Source organism: Rutidosis leptorrhynchoides, chromosome 3 (genome assembly GCF_046630445.1).
Source record: "Rutidosis leptorrhynchoides isolate AG116_Rl617_1_P2 chromosome 3, CSIRO_AGI_Rlap_v1, whole genome shotgun sequence".
In the NCBI taxonomy this organism is placed as follows: domain Eukaryota; kingdom Viridiplantae; phylum Streptophyta; class Magnoliopsida; order Asterales; family Asteraceae; genus Rutidosis; species Rutidosis leptorrhynchoides.
This window is the reverse complement of record NC_092335.1, coordinates 348,776,442-348,798,181: the sequence shown is the minus strand read 5'-3', so window position 1 is coordinate 348,798,181 and position 21,740 is coordinate 348,776,442.

Here is a 21,740-nt window from a genome sequence, read left to right as displayed (position 1 = left end):
CAGAATAATAATAACTATTATTACAAAATAATACAACTTATAATTATTATTGTTATTATCGATATTATTTTATCAAATAAATATGTAATACAAAGATATTTTATTACACGTAATATAATTACATAAATAATACCTATCATTATATTTTTATGATATTAATTGAACTTTATAATTTTATTTACTTAAGATATATAAAAGTATATTTTTATCATATACAAATTTTAAATATAAATTTTATTAACAAATGACTTTTAAAGATATTAATATATAAACGACGATATTCAAGTTATATAATAATCATGTATAAATTTTGGAAATCATTTTGAGTCCAATTGACTTTTATTGACCTTTGCATATTAGTCTCGAGCATTAGGATTGTGATATACTATGACTTGACCTAATTTGTTAGACAAATATTGACCAACATATAAATATATATAATTAATTTAGGTTCGTGAATCCGATGCCAACCTTGCACTTATTCAATGATGTTATATGCATTTTTACTACGTAATACAGTATGGTGAGTTTCATTTGCTCCCTTTTTAAATGCTTTTGCAATATATATTTTTGGGACTAAGAATACATGCGCTTTTATATATATTTTACGAAATAGACACAAGTAATCGAAACTACATTATATGGTTGAATGATCGAAGCCGAATATGCCACTTTTTGCTTGGTAACCTAAGAATTAGTAAACTAGTCTACTAATTGACGCGAATCCTAAAGATAGATCTATTGGGCCTAACAAACCCCATCCGTTGTAGCGGATGCTTTAGTACTTCGAGTTTTTATATCATGTCCGATAGATGTCCCGGAATGATGGGGATATTCTTATATGCATCTTGTTAATGTCGGTTACCAGGTGTTCAATCCATATAAATGATTTTTGTCTTTATGCATGAGACGTATATTTATGAGAAATGGAAATGAAATTCTTGTGGTCTATTAAAATGATGGAAATGAATGATTATGATAAACTAATTAACTCACCAACCTTTTGGTTGACACTTTAAAGCATGTTTATTCTCAGGTATTAAAGAAATCTTCCGCTGTGCATTAGCTCATTTTAAAGATATTACTTGGAATCATTCATGGCATATTTCAAAAGACGTTGCATTCAAGTCGTTGAGTTCAGTAAAGATTATGATTAAGTAAATGACAGATTAGATCATTTATAGATGGTTATTACGAAATGGTATGCATGTCTGTCAACTTTTGATGTAATGAAAGTTTGTCTTTTAAAACGAATGCAATGTTTGTAAAATGTATCATATAGAGGTCAAATACCTCACGATGTAATCATATGTTATTGTATTCGTTCTTAAGGATTAGGACGGGTCATTACATGTGGTATCAGAGCGGTGATCTTAGCGAACCAGGTCTTGCATTAGTGTGTATAACTGATAGTTGTTAGGATGCATTAGTGAGTCTAGACTTCGACCGTGTCTGCATGTCAAAAGTTTGCTTATCATTTTCGTCGGAAAATTTCCTATTTATTATTCTTAGTCTAGACATGTTTTGCTGCATTGATTGCATGAATAGTGTATAGACAAAATTCATATCTTAGCGTATCTACTAAATCATATCTTATCGTATCTATTACTGTAAACTTTGCCTGACATATTCCTTAAATTCCTCCGTAATCTACGAAATCTTTTGTTCTATATATATGGATATTCTATGTAATTAGAATACCATCCGATAGCTAGAAAATCATTACATATCGAAAAATCCTTTATCCAATCGTACGAAATGGAATTCGTCATCAATTCAAGTCCCTCGGATTCCGAAATGGAATCCCACTCAAGCTTCGATAGCAGTGTGACCGGAATGGATCAACCAATCAGTCATCATCTATTCTGGATGAATTGGGGATGGGTGATAATGCTAAAAACGAACATATATTTCATAACATTATTCCTCAAGAAAGACAAACTTTTAGTTGCAATTGTCCTATTTACAAGTGATATTCGTTTAAATAATAAAAGGTGAAGACAAAAGGCAGATTCGACGAATTGAAGACGCAAACGACCAAAAAGCTCAAAAGTACAAAAGACAATCAAAGAGGTTCCAATTATTGATAAGAAACGTCTCAAAATTACAAGAGTACGAGATTCAAAACGCAAAGTACAAGATATTAAATTGTACGCAAGGACGTTCGAAAATTCGGAACCGGGACCAGAGTCAACTCTCAACGCTTGACACAACGACTAAAAATTACAAGTCAACTATGCACATAAATATAATATAATATTTAAATAATTCTTATAATTATTTATAAATTATATATTATATTATTAAAAATCGTCGGCAGAAAAAACAAAGGCATGTGAGCCTCTCCAGCTGGCCATGCGATCGCATGGCCTTGAAGGGTAAAGCTCTTGCGATCGTTTGAGGCACTTTTCCAGCCCACATGCCTATAAAATTCGCAGCTTGGTGAACATCAAAAATCATCTTTTTCTTCTCCTCATTCATACGTAGTATATATTTATATTTTAATTTTAATTTTAATTTTAATTCTAATAATAAGGGTATGTTAGCGAATGTTGTAAGGGTGTAAGTTGAAATTCTGTCCGTGTAACGCTACACTATTTTTAATCATTGTAAGTTATGTTTAACCTTTTTACATTAATGTCTCGTAGCTAAGTTATTATTATGCTTATTTAAAACGAAGTAATCATGATGTTGGGCTAATTACTAAAATTGGGTAATTGGGCTTTGTACTATAATTGGGGTTTGGACAAAAGAACGACACTTGTGGAAATTAGACTATGGGCTATTAATGGGCTTTATATTTGTTTAACTAAATGATAGTTTGTTAATTTTAATATAAAGATTTACAATTGGATGTCCCTATAAATAACCATATACACTCAATCGGACACGATGGGCGGGATTTTATATGTGCGAATAATCGTTCATTTAACCGGACACGGGAATGGATTAATAGCCACTAGAATTATTAAAACAGGGGTGAAATTATGTACAAAGACACTTGGCATAATTGATAACAAAGTATTAAAACCTTGGGTTACATTCAGTCGACATCTTGGTGTAATTATTAAACAAAGTATTAAAATCTTGTTACAGTTTAAGTCCCCAATTAGTTGGAATATTTAACTTCGGGTATAAGGATAATTTGACGAGGACACTCGCACTTTATATTTATGACTGATGGACTGTTATGGACAAAAACCAGACAGACATATTAAAAATCCAGGACAAAGGACAATTAACCCATGGGCATAAAACTAAAATCAACACGTCAAACATCATGATTACGGAAGTTTAAATAAGCATAATTCTTTTATTTCATATTTAATTTCCTTTATTTTATATTTAATTGCACTTCTAATTATAGCACTTTTATTTATTGTTATTGTATTTAATTGCACTTTTAATTATCGTACTTTTTAATTATCGCAAGTTTATTTTATCGCACTTTTATTTATCGCAATTTCATTATCGTTATTTACTTTACACTTTAAATTAAGTCTTTTATTTATTTAATATTTTACATTTTGTTTTAACTGCGACTAAAGTTTTAAAATCGACAAACCGGTCATTAAACGGTAAAAATCCCCCTTTATAATAAAAATATTACTTATATATATATATATTTGTATTTTTATAAAATAAAACTAATATAGCGTTAAGCTTTGATTAAAATATTTTCCCTGTGGAACGAACCGGACTTACTAAAAACTACAATACTGTACGATTAGGTACACTACCTATAAGTGTTGTAGCAAGGTTTAAGTATATCCATTCAATAAATAAATAAATATCTTGAGTAAAATTGTATCGTATTTAATAGTATTTCCTTGTAAAATATAAGCTATTTTATATACACCTCGCAGAACACCAAGTATTTTTGGCGCCGCTGCCTGGGACAATCTAGCTTAAAAGCCGGAAGCGCAACGCTAATATATATATATATATATATATATATATATATATATATATATATATATATATATATATATATATATATATATATATAAAAGATTTTTCTTTTTAGTTTACTTTTATAAAAAAATACGCTTTTGTAAAAAAAATACGTTTTAATATATTCGAAAATATAAAAAGAAAACAAAAATATAAATATTTTTAAGAGTTTGTTAAATATTTAAGTTCTATAAAAGTTTCTCTATATTTATTTTATAAAAATATAAGTTTTATTTAATTTATATAAATATATTATATAAATATTTAAAACAGAAAAAATAAACACAGCAAAAAATAAAAATAAATAAACTCTCGGGCCTGCTACTGTAGCAGCCCGTAACCTGGCCCAAAATCCTGGCTCATACGATCGCATGAGCCCGAAGGCATAAACTCATGCGATCGCATGAGAGTGTCTGACACGCCAACAGGAAACCCTAACTGCATTAATTACGGTGTATTATTATTATTATTATTTAATAAACCCTAATTAGGTTTTAATATTTTATTATTTAGTTTAATTTTAGTTTTTAATTTATTTTATATTTAGTTAAATTAGTTTATTTAAATTGTAAAATTAATAGTTTTATTAAATAAATAATATAAAAATAATATTTTTATAAAAATTGTAATTTTTACAACTTTTAGTATATTTTTATATTTTGTCCCTTTTTAATTGTTTTAGCGTAATATTTGTATTTTTCGCTCGTATTTAGTTTTAAACTTAGTTTTTGCCATAGTTATTTTTATTTATAGATTTTTAGGCCTTGCCGTAAAATTCCTTAACTGCTTTTTCTTTAGACTAAGATTTAGGTGCTTTAGAATTTTGCGACGCCTTTTTAAGTTTTAGTACCTTTTTAAGTTATTTCCATTTGGGATATAGTTTTACTTGTAAGCTTTAATATTTTTAGACGCCTTTTACATATGTATCAATTATCACTCCAATTAGTAATCTCAATTTGCAATTTTAATTTTAAGTTAGTGATAGTAATAAGGTTGGGTTAGTCGAGTATTTTAAAGTTTTATAAGTCACTCTTTTTCTTTCTTATTTTTCGACGCCTTTTATTTTTCAACTCTTTTCTTTTTCTTCCTTATTTCTCGACGCGCTCTTTTTCTTTCTTATTTCTCGCCATTCTAGTTTTAAGACATAGATTTTTATTCTACTTCTTATCTAAATTTCTTAAAATTACGAAAATTTATTTTAAGTGGTTAAATTGATAGACATCAAAATTTTCTGGTCCGTAGTAATAGTTGGATTTGTACGTGGACCGGGTTATTGGAGCCAAACAGTCCTCAATTATATTAAGACCAAACGAATCCTGCCCCTCTGCTGCATCTTTTGGCTATTCGAAACGTGGGCAAAATCAGAAAAGTCTATTAATTGGATAACTTATATAATTTTTTCTTTCCTTTTAAAAACTAATAGGATATTCAGTGAATGCACCGAGCAAGACGTTCACCACCTTTTGTACGTTCACCACCTGTAACTCGATCAAGACATCTAGCTAATATTACCGTCGTTGATTTTTCTTTAGAATCGTCATCTAGTCAACCAAGTACTCCAGTTCAAATTTCCGATAATCCATTTTTTGAACCCGACCTCACAATTGAGAATCCGGAGAATATTCTGGGATGATTCATAGATCCTGAACCATTAAATTTTCCTCCGGAACCACCAATCATTCAAACAGAGATTTTTGAGGAACGAACCATTAAATCAGAATCCTCTAGTGATTCCGATTCAACAAATTCAATTATGGAGAATCTGGAACCTTTAAGTATGGAAGACCGAATGAGAGCTAAATGCACTGACCAAGGTCACGCAATTACTCATCCTGACATTAATGCGCCAGATTATGAAATCAAAGGACAAATTCTACACATGGTGACTAATCAATGCCAATTTAGTGGTGCGCCGAAGGAAGATCCAAATGAACATCTTCGTACCTTTAATAGGATCTGCACACTATTTAAAATCCGAGAAGTGGAGGATGAACAGATATATCTCATGTTATTTCCCTGGACTTTAAAGGGAGAAGCCAAAGATTGGTTGGAATCGTTACCTGAAGGGGCGATTGATACATGGGACGTTTTAGTTGAAAAATTTCTTAAACAATTCTTTTCGGCATCTAAAGCCGTAAGACTTCAAGGAGAAATTGTTACGTTCACACAGAAGCCAAATGAAACTCTATATGAGGCGTGAACAAGATTTGGAAAGTTATTAAGAGGATGTCCGCAACATGGTTTAGACACCTGTTAAATAGTACAAATATTCTACCAAGGATGCGACATCACTACAAGGAAAGACATCGACATAGCAGCTGGTGGTTCTATTATGAAGAAAACCGAAACTGATGCTTATAAAATTATTGATAACACTGCTTCCCACTCACATGAGTGGCACCAAGAAAAAGATATCGTTAGATCATCTAAAGCAGCTAGAGCCGATTCTAGCCATGACTTAGATTCCATTTCTGCAAAGATAGATGCTGTCGAGAGACGAATGGAAAAGATGACTAAAGATATACACTCAATACGAATTAGTTGTGAGTAGTGTGGAGGACCACATTTGATAAAAGATTGTCTTAGTATTGAACTAACAATGGAACAAAGAGAGAATATTTCATACATAAACCAAAGGCCTGGAAATAATTATCAGAATAATTATCAACTGCCAAGACCGATTTACAATCAAAACCAGAATTATAACCGAAATATTCCATACAACAACCAACAAGGTCCTAGCAATCAACAAGTATCCAATAATACTTACAATCAGCAAAGACCTAATTTTCAAAACAAACCACCATAAACCGATGATAAAAATCCAAATTTAGAAGATATGATGACGAAGCTAGTTGAAACTCAAACGCAGTTTTTCACATCTCAAAAACAAACTAATGAACAAAATGCTCAAGCATTTAGAAATCAACAAGCTTCTATTCAAAACTTGGAACAAGAAGTAAGTAACCTAGCAAGGTTAATAGGTGAAAGAAAACCGGGAAGTTTACCTAGTGATACAAATTCAAACCCCCGGAATGAAACAGCTAAAGCTATTACCACAAGAAGTGGTACAACACTTAAACCACCTGAAATACTTGAAAATTCTGATGAAGCTATTCCTACTCCACAAGAACCACAATCTGAACAAGATAAGGAAAAAGAACTGGTAGTTGAAAAGGTTAATGAAGATAACACAGTTAAGGCTAAACCTTATGTTAAACCATACCAACCACCACTTCCTTACCCGAATAAAATGAAGAAAGAGAAACTTGAAGCCGATCAATCGTAATTCTTGGATATGTTTAAACAGATAAATGAAAATCTTCCTTTCATTGATGTGATTTCAGGAATGCCTAGATATGCTAAATTCTTGAAAGATCTAATCACAAATAGAAAGAAAATAGAAGAACTCTCGGCCGTTACTATGAATGCTAATTGTTCAGCAGTGCTGTTGAATAAGATACCAGAAAAACTATCTGATCCAGGAAGTTTCACAATTCCATGTTTTCTGGGTAGTCTTAGTTCAATAGAAGCATTGGCAGACTTAGGTGCTAGTATAAATTTAATGCCGTATTCACTATACGCTAAACTAGACCTTTTAGAATTGAAACCAACAAGAATAAGCATACAACTAGCCGATCGATCAATAAAATATCCTAGAGGGATAATGGAGAACATGCTAGTTAAAGTTGGTACTTTAGTATTTTCAGTAGATTTTGTTGTTCTGGACATGGAAGAAGATTCTCAAGTTCCTCTCATATTAGGAAGACCATTCTTAAACACGGCTAAGGCAATGATAGACATGTTTGGTAAGAAACTGACCCTAAGTATAGAGAACGAGAATGTTACCTTTTTAGTTGATAGAGCAATGCAACAACCGCAATCTGCAGATGATACATGTTATTATATTCAAACTATAGATTCACATGCAGAATTATTAGAAGAATTTCCAGAATTACAAGGAACAGGAGAATGTTCTTTAGGAGAAGGTAATGAACCAATTGATGAAGCTGAAATGTTAGCTACACTAATAGCTAATGGATATGAACCAACAACAGAAGAAATTCAACTGCTAAAAGAAGAAGACAAATATCGATATAAATCATCGATAGAAGAACCTCCGACATTAGAGTTAAAGCCACTTCCAAACCATTTGGAATACGCTTATTTACAAGGTGAATCTGAATTACCTGTAATAATATCATCTTCTCTTACTAAAAATGAGAAATCACAACTCATTTCTGTGTTGAAAGCTCATAAACCAGCCATTGCATGAAAGATTCATGATATTAAAGGAATAAGTCCTTCGTATTGCACACATAAAATCCTTATGGAATAAGGTCATAAAACGTATGTGCAACGCCAACGAAGACTAAATCCGAATATGCAAGATGTTGTTAAAAAAGAAATAATTAAACTGCTAGATGTAGGTTTAATTTATCCAATTTCTGATAGTCCATGGGTAAGCCCAGTTCAATGCGTGCCTAAGAAAGGTGGCATGACTGTCATTACAAATGAGAAAAATGAGCTTATTCCTACTAGGACTGTAACAGGATGGTGTGTATGTATTGATTATAGAAAATTAAATGACGCCACCAGAAAAGATCAATTTCCCTTACCTTTTATTGATCAAATGTTGGAAAGATTAGCCAGAAACAGTTACTATTGTTTTCTTGATGGATTTTCCTAATATTTTCAAATTCCAATAGCACCCAAAGATCAAGAGAAAACCACGTTCACGTGCCCTTATGGTACTTTTGCTTACAAACGCATGCCATTTGGACTTTGCAACGCCCCTGCAACCTTTCAAAGGTGCATGATGGCGATTTTTCACGACATGATAGAAGAATGCATGGAAGTTTTCATGGATGACTTTTCAGTCTTCGGTAAGACATTTGAATCATGTCTAGCTAATCTTGAACGAATGCTTATTAGATGCGAACAATCAAATCTAGTACTTAATTGGGAGAAATGCCATTTCATGGTTAAAGAAGGCATCGTTCTTGGTCATAAAATTTCAAAAGAAGGAATTGAAGTGGATAGAGCTAAAGTAGATGTAATTGCTAAACTTCCACATCCCACCAATGTTGGAGGAGTTAGGAGTTTTCTAGGGCATGCCGGTTTTTACCAACGTTTCATGAAAGATTTTTCTAAAATTGCCACTCCTATGAATAAACTCCTAGAAAAAGATGCTCCATTCATCTTTTCAGATGAATGCATCAAATCTTTTAATATTCTTAAAGAGAAACTCACTAATGCGCCGATCATGAGAACACCGAATTGGAATTTACCGTTTGAACTAATGTGCGATGCAAGTGATTTTGCAATGGGAGCCGTTTTAGGACAAAGGATTGAAAAACGATTTCAACCTATATATTATGCTAGTAAGACGTTACAAGGAGCACAAACGAATTACACAAGTACTGAAAAAGAACTCCTTGCTATTGTCTTTGCTTTTGACAAATTTTGTTCATATCTCGTTCTAGCAAAAACGGTGGTCTATACCGACCATTCTGCTCTTAGATACCTATTTTTGAAACAAGATGCCAAACCAAGATTAATCCGGTAGATCTTACTCTTACAAGAGTTCAATATTGAAATCCGAGATAAAAGAGGAGCAGAAAATCTCGCCGCTGATCATCTTTCTCGTCTTGAAAATCCCGAATTAGAAGTTCTAAATGAATCGGCCATACAAGACAACTTTCCTGATGAATATCTATTGAAGATAGATTATAATGAAATTCCATGGTTTGCAGACTATGCAAACTACTTAGTATGTGGATTCCTTGAAAAAGGATTATCGTACCAAAAATGAAAGAAATTCTTTAGTGATATAAAACACAATTTCTGGGAAGATCCACATCTGTTTAAAAGTTGTCCAGATGGAATAATATGCCGATGTGTATTCGGAGATGAAGCTAGTAAAATTTTAAACCATTGTCACACAGGACCAACAGGAGGGCATTATGGGCCTCAACTAACAGCAAGAAAAGTTTATGATGCTGGATTCTATTTGCCTACAATTTACAAAGACGCACACCTTCTTTGCAAATCCTGTGATGCTTGTCAAAGGGCCGGAAAAATAAGTCAACGTGATGAAATGTCACAAAATGTCATTCAAGTATGTGAAGTATTTGAAATTTGGGGTATTGACTTTATGGGTCCATTTCCAAAATCTCATAATAATCTCTACATTCTCATAGCCATTGATTATGTATCTAAATGGGCGGAAGCACACGCTCTCCCAACTAACGATGCACGAGTTGTAGTCAACTTTTTAAAACATCTTTTTGCAAGGTTTGGAACACCGAAAGCTTTAATAAGTGATCGGGGTACTCATTTCTGTAATAATCAACTTGAGAAAGTTCTCAAAAGATATGGAGTAACTCATAAAATCTCCACCGCATATCTTCCACAAACAAGTGGACAAGTTGAAAATACCAATCGAGCTTTAAAACGTATTCTAGAGAAAACCGTAGGATCAAATCCGAAGGAATGGTCCATTAAATTGGAGGATGCACTCTGGGCTTTTAGAACAGCCTACAAAACTCCAATTGGAACCACACCTTTTAGACTCGTTTATGGAAAAGCATGTCATCTTCCAGTAGAAATTGAACACAAAGCATTTTAGCTTTGAAGACATGTAATCTTGATTTACATGAAGCCGGAAGTCTACGATTAAGTCAATTAAACGAATTAGAAGAATTAAGACATGAAGCATACGAAAATTCGTTAATCTATAAGGAAAGAATGAAGAAATGGCATGATAAAAGAATCAGAAGTTCAAAAGAATTTAAAGAAGGAGACAGAGTTCTTCTTTTCAATTCACGATTCAAGCTATTTCCTGGAAAATTGAAATCGAGATGGTCTGGACCATTCATAGTCAAAAGAGTTTTCCCATACGGAACGATAGAATTAATAAATTCAAATGGAATTGAATTTAAAGTTAATGGTCACAGAGTTAAACATTACATAGATAGTCCGATGGAAATCGACAACGAAGTTAATCACAATTTCGATACCACAGCTAACTAAGTGTGGGGAGAATCAAATCTTTTAAGGATTTTATGTATTTCTGTTAGAGTTAGATTGTCTGTTTTCGTGTAGTTCTCGAAAATGGAACCCGAATGGTCTTTCCCTAGCAGACCCTAAAGAACTAGTCTTCTCCCCCCATTCTGAATTTTTATTTTTATTTAGGAAATGAAGACTTCTTGTGAACTAAACCATGGTCTAATGCTACACGCTTTGATCACTAAACGTAATAATGACACACTTCCGAGTGAACTAGTATCAGTAATCAGAGAAAGATTGGACGGAGTAAGAAAAGAATCCAGATGCGAAGATAATAAGTTACAATTTGGTAAAGGAAAATCAAAATCCGCAGCGAAAAGAAGAGCACGACACCTTGAAAGATGTCACAAATGCGGAAAATGGTCACATGGAGGTAAATGTTCAAATAATCAAACCTATTCAAACACCGAATTTGTTACTTTATGCAGAGACGGACCGTTCATATGTTTAGAAGAAAAAACACTGAATGCTCGAGGTTACGCCTATGTAGCTATGGAAAACCAATTAAACCGACTATCTTATGAATGGGATAGATCATATAACTAAGAATACTATCTCACAAGTAAGTCTGTACAGTTTTTATTTTTTATTTTTATTTTTAACCTTTTGATAATAAACGCTAATTTGTTCGCTATAAAGTATTAAATTGGTATTGAATAAAATTAGGTTTGGCGACCGAAATTATTGATATCATTCAAAAATTTATTACATCACTGCGAAATTTAACGTTTATTCTTAAGGTATAAATATCTTTAATCAATCAACCCAAAATATTTCAAAAATTCGTCATGAGTTAAATTAGGTCATGGAACCGAAATTACTTTACAGAAAAGAGGGGTGCATTTTTTTTGATAATATTTGATTGATTAAAGTGGGATAAAAGCCAAAAAGATTTTTAATTTTATTTTTTACCATGTTTTTAAAATTAATATATAAATATTAAATTAATATTTTGAACTTTGTAAAATCAATATATTTAAGTTTGTAAATATTTGAAAAATTAATCTTTTTAATATAAGTTTGTATGTATAAAAACAAAAATATAATATAAGTTTGGTGTAAATTTATAATATGAATTTTTAATTAAGTTTAATATGAATTTTTAATTTTATGCATTTTAAATTTAAGTTTGGTGTGAATTTAAAAACAAAAATTTACTTTATTTCGCTAAGTTAAAAATATGATTTTTAAAATTCGTCGTGAGTTGAAGACTAGGTCGTTGAACCGAAATTGCTTTACCCGAGGGAGGGACGAGAACTTTTATTATCATTATTTTTAATCTTATTGAATTAAAATATGCCAAAAACATTAAAAAAATCCAAAAATCTTTACTTTTAAAACCGCGCTTTGATTTGACAAATTTTAAAAATTTTGTCGAGGGACAGACTAGGACATCGATCCGAAACGCCCTCATCCTAAAAAGAAACAAATTTTTAAAATTTTATTAATTTTATGTTTTATAAAGTATAAGGTTTTATTATAAAAAAAATGTGAAAACACTGTACCCGGGACTCCATGCGATCGCATGGAGTTTGGCCTTTGGTGCCATGCGATCGCATGGGGAGAAAATCCAGGCCAGATACAAACGAGCCAGAGAGCTGTTCTTCACACAAAACACACACAAATACACGAAAATACCCCAAAATACTCTCTAAAATTCGCAATTTTCCACCGTAATTCGTCATTTTTCTTGCTCTAATCATGCCTAGATTCTCATTCTTCAGCAAAATGGTAAAAATTACACCCCTAAACTCTATAAATTCCTAGTTTTTGTGATAATTACCAATTTTTTACCTAATGCAATTTTGTTAATTTCTAGTGTAATTAGTGTTAAATTGTTAGTATTTTATGCATGTATAACCTAGATTGATGCTATTTAACATGATTTGAAGCCAAAAACTTCAAAATTTTTAGAAATCTAGGGTTTGTGTTCTTGAGCAATTTGGGGCTTTTTGATATAAACAGGTTATGGCCGATTTTTGTCATGAATTATTGCTAAATTGAGTAGTGTAACATGTTTAGATAGTTAAATGATCCAAACATTGATCCTAAACATGATTTTTGGAGATTAAAGTGGACTTTTTAAGTCCAAAATTCATGAACTTGATTAATTTGATATATTTGCCATTTGAGACTTGTTTAATTATTAGTAATGACTATTTTGACATGTTATTTGAGTTAAATGCTTATGAATTTTTTATACATTTTCATATGTGCTTATTTGAAAAGTGTAGAATTGTGAAAAATTGTGAAAATGTGTATAAGTTTAATTTTGATTTAACATGTTATAGTGATTGTTTTAAGTTGTTATTTTGCTAACACTAATGCATATTTGGATGCACAAATTTTGTGTTTAATGTGTTTTGCAGAAAGCCGATACGGGAGGTTCAGGAGCATCATCATCTAGACGACCAGCACCGGAACCAGAACCAGAAATGCAACACGAACAAGAACCACAACAACAGCCTGATCAGCACATACCTTATTATGATCCGGTACAGTTTGTTAATGAATTCATAGTATTCCCGATGAGGCCGCCAGTAGAATTCCCAACGATTCATGAGCACACTCTGCATCCTAATCTAAGATTTGATATGAGATGGAGAGATTACGAGACATATCAAAGGAACAAATTCAAATTGGTAACAAAAAATGTAGAGGTGCCAAGGGTAATCGATTGGGCCCCTTTGGAAACGGTCCATCTAGCTGACCGTGTTAGACAGCTTTTGGTACAAAGGTATGGCAGTTCTTCTTTTACAGATTGGGAACGTCTTTTCACCATTCGTAGACTTGTATATAAGGAATGGTATGTTGAGTTAATGAGTACTGTATCACTTGATACAAATATAGTTAGAATAGATGATAGAAGATTTCTTAGGTTTATCCTTGGCGGTAGGATGTACAGAATGTCCATGCTGGACATGGCCAGGGCCTTACAGATATATACTCCTGGTGAGTTACTATTACCCGATTGTACAAATTTGATTCATTATGGTGAAAGGGTAGATAGTAACTTTGACGCTAACGCCATTTGGAGGCGTATGTCACATTTTGATGTTTTTACACGAGCAGGAGGACACTCCTATACACATATTGACAGAGCCGAGCTTCGTATTATTCATAGATTTTTAGCTAACTCGATTACACAGAGAGGTCACAATAAAGAAAAAATTACCTTACATGATTTATTCTGCCTAAAATGTATTCGGGATCCTAGAAGCTTTGTCAATATCCCTTACTGTGTTGCTTTTTATTTATCTAAAATGGTAGAGGGAATGCAGGACGGGAGTATAATAGGAGGAGGTATTTTTGTTACTCTCATTGGAGAGTATTTAGGTGTTGATAGGAACCAAGGGGGTCCATTACAGCTTTGTAGAGAACAGGTTGAGCCCTTAGGATTGAAAGTTTATGTGGGTGCTAAGGTATTGAAAAGTAGACGTAACCAGGCAGTACCCTATGAGGAATCTCATCCTCAGGTAGAGAGAGGCTCAGACGAGGAAATGGAGGAGGCGGAAGACATTAGGGATGTCTTTCGAGATGCTATTCTTGACGTCCACGTTCGTATAGATGAGGAAGCAATGACGAACGCGGCCAGACATAGTATGTATGAGCAGTGGAACTCCGAGCAAGTATACGAGGATTATAGGCGATGCCAACACGATAGCTGGGTAGTTCATCAGCACCAAATCATGAGCCAGCTATCATATCAGGTACCAAATAACTATGTACCTACTCGACCTGCTCATTTTTCGCCACACAGCCCCGATATCCGACCACCCTTTAACCGGTATGACTATAACTAAGTCTATCAGAACACCTATAACCAACAATGAAACCCACCTGATGAGATGAACTGGAACCCCTATCCAGACTGATTTGGTTCCATTTGGTTATTTATATGATTTTTATGTTTTTATCTTTTTACTTATTCATGTTTAAACTTATGTTATTGAATATACTTATGTAATTTTTATAATTTTTATTATTATTGTGTACTAATATTTCACATTTAGAACTTGAAAGTGGGATATTAAGTCCCATTTCAAATTGCCATGCATGTTTATATTTGTATGTATGTATATTGTAAATTGTAAAAACAGGGTAAAACAGCGCATTTTCAAAGACTGGCATTAAGTTCAGCAAAAGCTACTAATTTTGACGACAAGATGACAAATAGATGTGATGTAACAACAGACGGAATGAACAAATGATATGCACCATTTATCATTCAGCAAACAAACGCCAATATGTTTGGAAACTTTGGTAAAATTTAATCATTTTTCTACGCTAATCACCCTCAATAATTTAAATTGTTACTGATTTCTTGCAAATGAGGGCATTGCAAGATCTTAAGTGTGGGAAGGGGTTAAATTCTTTCGAATTTTTAAATTTTTTTACTTTAAACACTTGGTTACCATTAGAAATACTAGTAAAGTAGTAGTTGTATTAGAATCTAGTGCTCTCTGATAAAAAAGAACAGCCCTAGTCTTATATACTGACTACCCAATTCTAGTAAAAAATTTTAAAATTTTCAATTAAATGAACTCAAAATCATGTTTATACATATTTATGAACGATAAAACTAGGTGTTAACACCGAAATTATTGTTACCTCGGAAAGGACATAAATTGAGAAACAAACAAAAATGTTAAAATTCATTTAAAATGGAATAGAGGACAATAAAAAGGAAAATAAAAGCCAAGTGTAGGAAAAATTACCAAGTTATCTTAAACATATGTCACATATTTCTGTAACAAATAATTGAAGATACTTTTGCTTTAGACTAAACTAAACTGTTTTACCCGATGAAAGAAAAGAAGAGATGGATCTACACGATGAATCAATTCCATCGTTTAAAGGAAGTAAAGTCTTTCGAAAAAGAAACGCGCTTCTTGATTTAGGTCATGAAGTTGTCGTCCAGACCAGCTGTAGGTTGATGAAAAATCTAGAAAAGTCATCTCTAAAATCAGCAGGAAATCCACGAACCTCAGCATAAAACATGGTCGCCAAGTGGTCAGATTTATCCTAACCATGAGAAGGATTTATCTCGTACAATGGGGATAAGGATTTATCTCGTACAATGGGGGGACACCGTGCAAATTAGCTTGATAAGACTAATGAATCAGATCCCTAGAAATGATAATCTCCTTAAAGATTAAAAATCAGCTTTTAAGACTGATATTACTCAATCCTTGAGACTGACCTTAAAGATTGAGAATTCAAACTCATGAAATTCAATGATATCTAAACTCGAGCTTGAACGAGAAAATATTTTGATCAAAATTACAAAGCGATTTGTTTTCTGAAAACCCATTTTTAATGCGTTCATTACCATTGAACGTAAAATCCTGAGAATTCATTGGAATTCGTTAGGTCACCTGAACCAAATCGGGTGTCAACCGTAAGAATGGTGGTTGCATAGCTTGGTCGAAGACAGGACCTTGTGCCAGACCAAAAAATTATAAGGGTGAGCTTTACTATTGCTCCTACCAAGGATAGTAATTGCGTCCGACACGTTATATACCATAATTAAAAGCATGTCAGGGGACATTGCCTTAACAGTTGCTTGTTCAACGCTTTCCTTTATAACCGGACGGTAGTTTACCGAAAGGTAATATACGGAGCAAGTATACTGGACGTGTTGCTTTCCCAATACAAGGTTAGCAAGTGGGTGACACAACACCACAAGTTTTGAGCTAAAATTTTCAAATCTGAAACCCACCAAACCCACAAAAATATTTTGCAAACACCGGTGAAGGGTTATTCCGGAAAACTTATCTAGGGTAAAAGCTAGATTGAATTTTCAAAAAGATCAAATGTTTTCATAAAGATCCAATTTCCTTAAAGGATCTAAATTTTATAGTCATGTGGGACTGTAAACCACATCGTTACTACCATTGTTTATACCACCGTAAAGAAATCACTGATGTACAAAGTGTGAAGAATAAAGAAGTGATTCTAGTATTTCAAGACTATATTGCTTGAGGACAAGCAACGCTCAAGTGTGGGAATATTTGATAATGCTAAAAACGAACATATATTTCATAGCATTATTCCTCAAGAAAGACAAGCTTTTAGTTGCAATTGTCCTATTTAAAAGTGATATTCGTTTAAATAATAAAAGGTGAAGACAAAAGGCAGATTCGACGAATTAAAGATGCAAACGACCAAAAAGCTCAAAAGTACAAAAGACAATCAAAGAGGTTCCAATTATTGATAAGAAACGTCTCAAAATTACAAGAGTACAAGATTCAAAACGCAAAGTACAAGATATTAAATTGTACGCAAGGACGTTCGAAAATCCGGAACCGGGACCAGAGTCAACTCTCAACGCTTGACGCAACGGACTAAAAATTACAAGTCAACTATGCACATAAATATAATATAATATTTAAATAATTCTTATAATTATTTATATATTATATATTATATTATTAAAAACCGTCGGCAGAAAAAACAAAGGCATGTGAGCCTCTCCAGCTGGCCATGCGATCGCATGGTCTTGAAGGGTAAAGCTCATGCGATCGCATGAGCCACTTTTCCAGCCCACATGCCTATAAAATTCGCAGCTTGGTGAACATCAAAAATCATCTTTTTCTTCTCCTCATTCATACGTAGTATATATTTATATTTATATTTTAATTTTAATTTTAATTTTAATTCTAATAATAAGGGTATGTTAGCGAATGTTGTAAGGGTGTAAGTCGAAATTCTGTCCGTGTAACGCTACGCTATTTTTAATCATTGTAAGTTATGTTCAACCTTTTTACATTAATGTCTCGTAGCTAAGTTATTATTATGCTTATTTAAAATGAAGTAATCATGATGTTGGGCTAATTACTAAAATTGGGTAATTGGGCTTTGTACCATAATTGGGGTTTGGACAAAAGAACGACACTTGTGGAAATTAGACTATGGACTATTAATGGGCTTTATATTTGTTTAAGTAAATGATAGTTTGTTAATTTTAATATAAAGATTTACAATTGGACGTCCCTATAAATAACCATATACACTCAATCGGACACGATGGGCGGGATATTTATATGTGCGAATAATCGTTCATTTAACCGGACACGGGAATGGATTAATAGCCACTAGAATTATTAAAACAGGGGTGAAATTATGTACAAGGACACTTGGCATAATTGATAACAAAGTATTAAAACCTTGGGTTACATTCAGCCGACATCCTGGTGTAATTATTAAACAAAGTATTAAAATCTTGTTACAGTTTAAGTCCCCAATTAGTTGGAATATTTAACTTCGGGTATAAGGATAATTTGACGAGGACACTCGCACTTTATATTTATGACTGATGGACTGTTATGGACAAAAACCAGACGGACATATTAAATAATCCAGGACAAAGGACAATTAACCCATGGGCATAAAACTAAAATCAACACGTCAAACATCATGATTACGGAAGTTTAAATAAGCATAATTCTTTTATTTCATATTTAATTTCCTTTATTTTATATTTAATTGCACTTCTAATTATAGCACTTTTATTTATTGTTATTGTATTTAATTGCACTTTTAATTATCGTACTTTTTAATTATCGCAAGTTCATTTTATCGCACTTTTATTTATCGCAATTTCATTATCGTTATTTACTTTACGCTTTAAATTAAGTCTTTTATTTATTTATTATTTTACATTTTGTTTTAACTGCGACTAAAGTTTTAAAATCGACAAACCAGTCATTAAACGGTAAAAATCCCCCTTTATAATAAAAATATTACTTATATATATATATATATATTTGTATTTTTATAAAATAAAACTAATATAGCGTTAAGCTTTGATTAAAAGATTTTCCCTGTGGAACGAACCGGACTTACTAAAAACTACACTACTGTATGATTAGGTACACTGCCTATAAGTGTTGTAGCAAGGTTTAAGTATATCCATTCAATAAATAAATAAATATCTTGAGTAAAATTGTATCGTATTTAATAGTATTTTCTTGTAAAATATAAGCTATTTTATATACACCTCGCAGAACATCAATGGGTTCGTAGCCTCCTCAATCATTGGAGACAAGAAGAAGGAGATCCCTTCCATCCACCACATTGCCCTCTTGACGAAGAACCTGAAGCACTTACCGGTGAACCTGTCCGAAATACCATTTTCTATCTCATTTACAGAGTATCTCGTCACGATTATATACTACATCAAATTCTAGATTTTATTTATCCGCTCGTCCAAACCGACAATCACCCTGTGTAATAGAAGAATTCAACGAGCTTCGCGCTCGGGTTGTGGCTTTGGAGAATATGGTGCAAAGGTTACAAACACCAGCAGCAGCACCAGCAGCATAACCAGTACCACCATCATCAACGCCAAAAGTACCATTACCACCCCCAACCACAACCGCGTCGTAAACCTCAACTTCACAATCTGTCCTACGAGCATTAACGTCATACGCACCATAGATACCAAGGAGTACCAACAACAATAACTGACGAAGTATTAATTCATAACTTCATTGGAGAAACATTTCGCGGCGATTATGTAATCTCTAAAGTCTTAGAGATTATCTAATCTGGCCCTAACCATAAATCAGTTAAGTGAACCAAAATGATAGAAGGAAGAGTAGAAACCCTGACAAAAATGGTGTGTGGTTAACAAGCTAAACTTGTTTTACCAACAACATCAACAGTACCGTCAGCGTCACCAGCATCGTCAGTGCAGTCAGTATCAGAATCAACAACATCTATAACATCACAAACTCCGTCAGTTCAAGAATCACTGTGGACATCATTACAAATCAATAACGCGCATATTTTATCAACGAGTTATGAAGAATTAACTCATTCCCTCTGAAGAAATTATATGTATATTATATATATATATATATATATATATATATATATATATATATATATATATATATATATATATATATATATATATATATATATATTTTGATATAAAAATAAATCTTTCCGTACTAAGCTATTGTGTGTGAATCTTAACTACTAGGTTAATTCATATTACAAATATGCAATAATGTACGTCCTTCGCCCGCAACTTAACCATCGTTAACTACAATCTCTATCTCAATTCAATAAATTCCAAATCATAATAAATCAAGTATATATTTGATTTTACACTTTCATCATCGATGTACATGAAACTTTTCAGATAACATCATTCGTACTTTGCGAAGTTCACAAGAATTTAACGAAAATCAACATCACGCCTCAACAAATAACTAAGTATTGATTCATAATTTCAATATTATTGAAGAAATACTTATGTAATCTCTAAAGCCTTTAAGGGATTATTCAATTCTAGTTCCAACCGTAAATCGAATGAGTTTAATTTAGTATTAACTCATTAAAATCTATGTTACATCTGAAGAAAATATATACATATATATTTTCATAAAGACTGTAATAAAATTCTTTTGTACAAAATATTAATTGTGAAAATTTTTAACGGGTAGGTAATACCCGAGAGATATATATATATTCACAATTAATATGTTACATTCTTCGAATCTGATTAAGCAAATTATCAACTATACTTCCTAGTTTCACAATAATATACATTCTTTCATAGAAATCAAAACAACCATACTCATTCAAACCCAATTACATATTTTGATTTTGAAACCTCAGAATTCAATTCGAGATATAACCGGTACCATCACTTTTAGATTCCTACATCTTTCAAAGCTATACTTTGACTTCAAAACTGTGTTAGAACATCAAATGTATATTAACGATTACAATCTGTGTTCAAGCCCTTCGAAAATTTCTGAAGACACTTCAAATAATGAGCAATCGAGATGATGATCCAACCACATATTACCCACAGTTATGTACTTAAAAAGCTCTCGAAACCAAAGTCATAATTCAACACATATATGTGTCAGATCCTTTGGCATTTATTAGCAAAAAATAACTTTGCAATTCTTTTTCAAAGTAGCAAATTCTATTACAGCTCCAGCAAGACAACTTCGATTTTTCATTCGGAGTAGCCTTATCATAATCTTGATATATATGATTACCCTTTTGTTACCGGAGAACCTTTCATATTCCACCACATTAGCAATAAATTTATTCACAACTTCACTGATCTTTCACCTTTCGAAGAATCATTATATTTATCGAAACCCCATCATTTACTCATTCGCATCTTGTAACGAGAATTGCCATACGAATCATCGGGAATTAGCAATCAGTATTTTGAAATCTCGCAGCATGTCTACGCCAACAGTTATATGCGTACGTACAATGTCTATCTCCTGGACTTACATACTTTGAATGTGAAGTTTCTGAAAAACACCTTGAACTGCGAACTAGTTCTTGAAATGCTGATGAAGTAGCAACAACTGTAAACGATCTTAAAAAGTTTGATGATAAAGAATAGTGTATTGGCAAAGCTCAGAAAAAGAGAAGTTTTGGAACTGGAAAAAGGATTGTGCAAAGTATGAAAGAGGCTGTGGACAAATCACAAGGACGAAATCTACATTCAAAGAATCCAAATGATTCAGTATCTGCTGAAGTCATTAACAAATATCTTGCTCCTGATCATAAACCCCTGCGAACAATATTCTTCATCATCCTCTGATATTAGAAATCCTAAGGTATCATCATATCTTTCATTATAAATATCCTCCATAATTCTGAAGATATTTTCATAATTATTCTTATCTGAAATCATTTACCTCTTCGCGCTATCTGTATTACATCATAAA